General features: G+C 42.5%; 1 pseudogene; it reads left to right on the top strand.

Moving 5' to 3' along the window:
• The first annotated feature begins 1,985 nt into the window (after positions 1–1,985).
• On the top strand, positions 1,986–5,960 carry LOC123845628 (interferon-inducible protein AIM2-like; annotated as a pseudogene).
• The last annotated feature ends 518 nt before the right edge of the window (positions 5,961–6,478 follow it).

The following is a 6,478-nucleotide window of genomic DNA, read 5'->3' as shown; positions in this document are numbered from 1 at the left end:
TAGCTCTTGAAGTTGGCCCCAAGAGGGCAGTAACTACTCGTAATTGCTCCCAGAAGTGAGAGCGCAGGGCTTTTCTGATTCTGAGCGAGGAATCTAGAAGTTTGGGTGGACATAGATTGACAACATTTAGAAATGTCTTCCAGCTTTTCTCTTAAATCAAGAATTCATTCTTCTCTCTGTCTGGGATAGCACCCAATTTCCCCTCCTGCAGCCTGTCTCAATTTTGCTGTGATAATAATGATCCTAGGATTTTATAACCCCGACTAGGTAAAAGTGATCCAATTTGGGACCACGTGGGAAACAGGAATGACTGGTAGCTCTGTAGCCCATAGAAGAAGTCAGCTAAGTTCCTCTTTTGTAACTCTAAAATTCCTTTCTAGGTCATTCTTAGGCCAACTTTGGATGGGAACGTTTATCCATGCTGCCCTGAACTATTCTGGTAGGAAACCAGGTTTTGTTCTGTTTCCTGTGGGTTTCACTTTTCCTCTGTGGAATGTTCTCTCTGCTTAGAGATGTGATCACGTTCCTTTGTGGAATGTTCTCTCTGCATGTCCACACTCAGAGTGCTGTGTGCTGTTCTGCCCCATGACCTCACCTCATGGAAGGTAGAGGAGACCAGGACAAACCATGAGTGGAGACAGTCAATAATCAGTAGCTGGGACAGACTGCTACAGGCAGAGAGATGAAGAACGTGAGGACGTAGAGCTCACAGGAGATGTGATCAGGGTCTGTGAAAGCTCTGTAAGATTAAAGCAGAAGGTTGAAAATTATAAATGAGATAATACATAGAAATGTGCTCCTGACTACTGGGTATTTACCCCAAAGACATAGATGTAGTGAAAAGAAGGGCCATATGCACCCCAATGTTCATAGCAGCAATGTCCGCAATAGCCAAACCGTGGAAGGAGTAGAGATGCCCTACAACAGACAAATGGATAAAGAAGATGTGGTCCATATATACAATGGAATATTACTCAGCCATCAGAAAGGATGAATACCCAACTTTTACATCAACATGGATGGGACTGGAGGAGATTATGCTAAGTGAAATAAGTCAAGCAGAGAAAGTCAATTATCATATGGTTTCACTTATTTGTGGAACATAAGGAATAACATGGAGGACATTAGGAGAAGGAAGGGAAAAATGGGGGGGGGAATTGGAGGGAGAGATGAACCATGAGAGACTATGGACCTGAGAAACAAACAGGGTTTTAGAGGGGAGGGGGGAGGGGGGATTGGTTAGGCCAGTGATGGGTATTAAGGAGGGCACGTACTGCACGGAGCACTGGGTGTTATACGAAAACAATGGATCGTGGATCACCACATCAAAAGCTAATGATGTATTGTATGGGGACTAACATAACATAATAAAATTAAAAATAAAATAAAATAAAATAAAAATAAAAACAAAAAACAAAAAAGAAATGTGCTCCTGATTGTTAAGGAAAGTGAGATCCTTGGTACCACCAATGCTTCCTTGGTACCACTGTGTGTGAGATACAACGGTTGCCATGCTGGGGGACACGATGTGGTGATGCCCTCCATCTCTCTGGAGTCTGTGTCTCTCCCATGCTATCTCTCTGGAGTCTGTGTCTCTCTGGAGTCTGTGTCTCTCCCATGCTATCAACACGGAAGGGAGACTTGATCTGCATACCTCCTGAGACACCCGTTTCATGGAACTAACTTACCTGTGGAGGGCTAGGTTCTCTTCTTCGGAGGGCAGAGACCTCTCCGCATTCCCCTGATAGAGAGCCGGCCTCTTTCTACAGTGAGAGGTAGTGACAGAGAACCCACTGCCTCTTAAGACAGCTCATTGCTCTTAAACAGCTCTAATGATTAAATCATTCTTCTCTCTAGTAAACTCAAAGTTTAAAGTCATAGCTTGTCTTGTTATTTCTAGCCCAGAACTACTCATTTCTATCAGAAACAACATCCAATAACTTTTTACCCCTTCTTCTGCCCAAGAGTATCTCAAATAATTGACCATGACTGGAATTTGGCTTTTCATGATGAAATATAACTTGGCCATCGGCCCGGGGCACGAAGCCAGATTATACAGCTGCATTATGGTAGTCATGGTGAGGAGCCTGCATGTCATCCACCCATCCATCCATGTGTCCTTTCAGTAAATATGCATTGAGCATCTAATAGGCAACAGGAACTCCTTTAGGTCCTGGTGATAAAATAGGGAGTTGAAAACAAATCCAAGTTTTGGAGAACTTACACTCTAATGAAGGAAGTAGATATAATTCTGATTAATGAAGATTAATGAATTAATAAGCTGAGATACAGGCTCTGAATGAAGGAGATAGTCCTTCGAGAGCAGGTGTCAAGGGAACCTAACAAAAGGCAGGAGTGAGAGGTGGAGGTGTCAGATGAGGCTTCTCGAGGCAGGCGACCCTTGAGCTCAGCTCTGAGAAAGGGATAGGAGTGGACAGTGCCTTCAGTCTCAGGGAACATGGTGTGACAAAGCCTTGTGCAGACATCATTGGCTTACTTAAGGACTTGAGAGAAAACCAGGATGGCTGGAGCACAGAGAATGACGAGATGCCCTTTGAGAGATACCCAAGGTCTGGCTGGGTGGAGCATGATTAGAATTCTCTTTGTTTGAAGAGAAATCAGAAGTGATCAAAAGGATTTAAGCAGGGGAATGATACCAGATTTGCATTTTGAAGCGATCCTTCTGGATATTGTTGGGGGAAAATGTGATGAGCCAGTTTGACTGTGGGAAGAACAACTACAAGTCAGGAAGAGTAAGTAGTAGCTTTGATTAGGTCATAACATGGAAACGGAGGAAAATACACTGAACTGAAAGAGATTTGGTAAGAAGGCTTAGGATTTGTGACAGATTGGGAGTGGAAGGCTAATGAGCAGTACTGTCAGGGAAGATGCTTTGGTTTCATTCAAACAATTCAGTTTGCCAGGGTGAAATGTACCCATTCCACAGTGGCTACAGACAGTCAGTTCTCCTTTGTGAAAGTTTTCATAAGAGCTAAAAGATAAATTCACTCCAAAAAAATAATTATAATATCAAATATTGGCACAGTCATTTCCTGGAAGTGAATGGTGCCTCATTTGTGTTTGATGCAGATCAGTGTCCCAAAGCGCATTATCAGAAACGCTAATGAAACCCCAAAGATCGATGAGCTTCAAACTCAGCCCCTTGGAATAATTGTGAACAGGCTGTTTGCAGTCCTGAAGGTATGTTTCTATATATGATTTTATATTGCTTACTAAGATTAGCTTATTCTCCACTAGGAGCTTGAAGAGGATTTAGAAATTATTCATTTCAAAGTCTCTATACGGAATAGAGCCAAAAGTAATAACCTCTCCCCCAAAAGTAAAGAGCTGCAGAGTGAATACGCTAAAACCAAAATACATTAAAAGTGTTTTATTCTCAAGAAGCTGTCACAATCCTGTTTCAACTTCCTTTCATCCTTGTAGCTTCTGAAAGAGGGATTACTTCATACACGAACAGCGTTTGCCCTCTGGGTGATTTTTGCACTTTATACATAGGAACTGTATTTTAGGTTACTATTTTTGTGAATATACAATCACTGTAGTAGAGTGATAAGCCAGATTAATTGACTGGGAAGACCAATAAGTAGAACAGGCTAAAGAGTGAGGAGGAGGAGGAGAAGGAGAAGAAAGAAGAAGAACGAAGAAGAAGAAGAAGAAGAAGAAGAAGAAGAAGAAGAAGAAGAAGAAGAAGAAGAAGAAGAAGAAGAAGAGAAGAAAAGAAGAAGGAGAAGGAGAAGAAAGAAGGAGAAGAGGAGGAGGAGAAGGAAAAGTGGAGGAGGAGGAAAAGAGTTGGTTTGAGGAGAGGTACTAGAAGTGGGGACTAATCACGTATTTGCCTCGGAGCCTCAGAGGGACTGGCTGTGACTACTTCCCTGGACTGGGGTCAGACCTGAAGGACTACAGGGAGGGACTCCACTTGCTCTGCCTCCAGGAGCCTTAGATGAGCCCTACTGTTTGGGGTTAGTTGCAAAGGAACCGATAGGGCAAATCTGTCCTCCTGGAAAATTCAAGCCAAAAATGACCTTGGATAAGACGTCCATATTCTCCATCCCAGTTCTGAGCCTTTAATATGGCAACCACCCACAAACATGTACTCATTTAGCCCATTAAATTAAACCTAACATACTATCGATCTTTCATGTAACTGATCAATACCCTGCTCCCTTTTGACTTGTACTTGATTGTGGTTATTTCTTGTCATTTGCTGTAAGAGTGGCAAACTTTCCCCTTCTTCCCTTTTAGGTTCTTTGACTGATCTAATAATTAAATTGACATAAGACAGAAATTTAGGAGAAAAACTTAATTTTGTATGAACTGGGGCCCCATAAAAAATATGAGACTCAGAGATTGTCAGGCAGTCAGGCTTATATTGTGTCCCGAGCTAAAGAGAAGGGGGCGGGGGTCTGGGGCTTCAGAGGAGCAAGGCAGTTCACAGGAAAATGAGAAGATCCGATGTTTGGTACACAGATGTTTGCCCTGCCACACCACTAAGTCTGTCTTATATAAACAGTTATCTTGGGTAATAGCTTTTTTCCTGGTATAGGGCCCCCATCTAAATATTTTTTATACAGTTAAAGGAGAGGCAAAAAAACTTTTCCTGAGTCTTGTGGGTCTTAATTGCCTTCAGCTAAAAACAATCTGCATGCCAAATGGCACATTTTAGGGTAAATATTTCTATTTCCCTCATTCCTAACTCTTACTTAGACTCTTTACTAGGTTTTGCATCATTTGCTCATGTCTCTCCTGGATTGGTTGTTTTAAGTGACTGTCCTCCAACTCTGGGATCTTCTTTCCACTGCCTGCTCTGGCTACTGGCCCTGGAAAAACCCCATATTTTCCATCTGCCAGTTATTGGCTCAGGCCATCCTGGCCTCCCAAAGGAGGGGAGCTTTGGACTGGAAAGATGGACACAGGAGGCAATTGTCCTAAGTAAGACAGTTACGTCTACCTGAATTTGCTAACACATATTACTTATGTACCTGCCTCTTTCAAATCTGAATTTGAACTGTTCAACTTACCATTTTTAGACTTTGCAATGGTGCAAAAGTGATATGCATTCAGTAGAAACTGTACCTCGAGTTTTGAATTTGGATCTTTTCCTGGGTTAGTGATGTGTGGACCGTACCCTCTCAGGATGCTGGGCAGCAGCCGTGGCTCCCAGGCAGCCACGTGATCACCAGGGTCAACAATTGACACACAACCATTCTGCCCCATATAACCATTCCATTTTTCACTTTCAGTATGGGATTCAATAAGTTACATGAGATATGCAACACTTTACTATCAAATAGGCTTTATGTTCGATGATTTTGCCCAACTGTAGGTTCATGTATAAGTGTTCTGAGCACGATTAAGGTAAGTGTGGCTAAACTGTGATGTTCAGTAAGTTAGTTGTATTAAATGCCATTTTCAACGTATGATGTTTTCAACTTATGATGGGTTTATCGGGATATAACCCCATCATAAGTGGAGGAAGATCTGTATTTCCTTCTGGAGGCTGTTGCCGGCACTTCTAGTATCTGACTGATTTCTTAATTAGACTATCAAAGGTTGGGTGTTGATTTTTTTGCAGAAAACAGAAGAATCATATATTATTTGACCTAAATGACAACACAGGGAGCATGGAGGCATTGGTGCTTGGAAAAAAGAACAAAGTCAATGTGAGGAAGGGGATATACTTTGACTTACATTCTTCAGGCTGTCGAAAACTGGAGAAAAAGTATAGTTGAAATCTGGGGCTCACAGTTTCATTAAGGTGGGAGTTGCATGGAGGAAAGTCTCTCCTTCAAGGGGATGATATTTTGTATTTACTTTCAGAAAGCTGGACAGGTGCTCTAGAACAGGATATGGTGTGAAATTCCATGATATTCAGTATACCTGCATCTCACAGAACTTAGGAACCTCCCTTTTCTGAAACACATATCCTACCCACACAGTCAAGAGGACATGGGTTTCACAAGGCAGAGACATACATGAAGGTGCCCACACAGTCCCACAGAGTTCATCGGTGACACTGTAAGTCTAATGCAGACAGTTTGCCCAAAGTTGGGCAAATTATTTTGAGAGATGTATATAAAAGTAGGCACAGTCCCCAACATCTTAAGGACACATTTCTCAGAGTCAATCCAGACATCCCTGCACTGATCATACTCCAGGGCAACTGAGTCAGGATGAGCCGCCTCCCTCCTCCTGTCCTTTGTCTGTCCTTCACACTGGTGCATGCTGCTGCCACCAATTGGCCCTCTTCCCCATGCCGCAACATTGTTTCCACTGGCTCCTGTCTTTGTAAGAGTGGGAGTGCAGACAGGGGACAGTGCCATGCTCTTGTTAAGCAGGACTGTATATCTCAGGCCAGACATAACTTAAGGAGAGAGACTCAAGAGTGAAAAAAATGTACTAGAAGGAAGGGAAGGAGATAATTTTATAAGAAGAAAAGAAAGGTATACTTTACGAGGAT

This window comes from Mirounga angustirostris, unplaced genomic scaffold (genome assembly GCF_029215605.1).
Source record: "Mirounga angustirostris isolate CCGP_5_RB_7025 unplaced genomic scaffold, mMirAng1.0.hap1 SCAF_6, whole genome shotgun sequence".
Classification (NCBI taxonomy): domain Eukaryota; kingdom Metazoa; phylum Chordata; class Mammalia; order Carnivora; family Phocidae; genus Mirounga; species Mirounga angustirostris.
The sequence above is the reverse complement of the archived record's forward strand: the minus strand, read 5'-3'. Positions and strand labels throughout refer to the sequence as shown.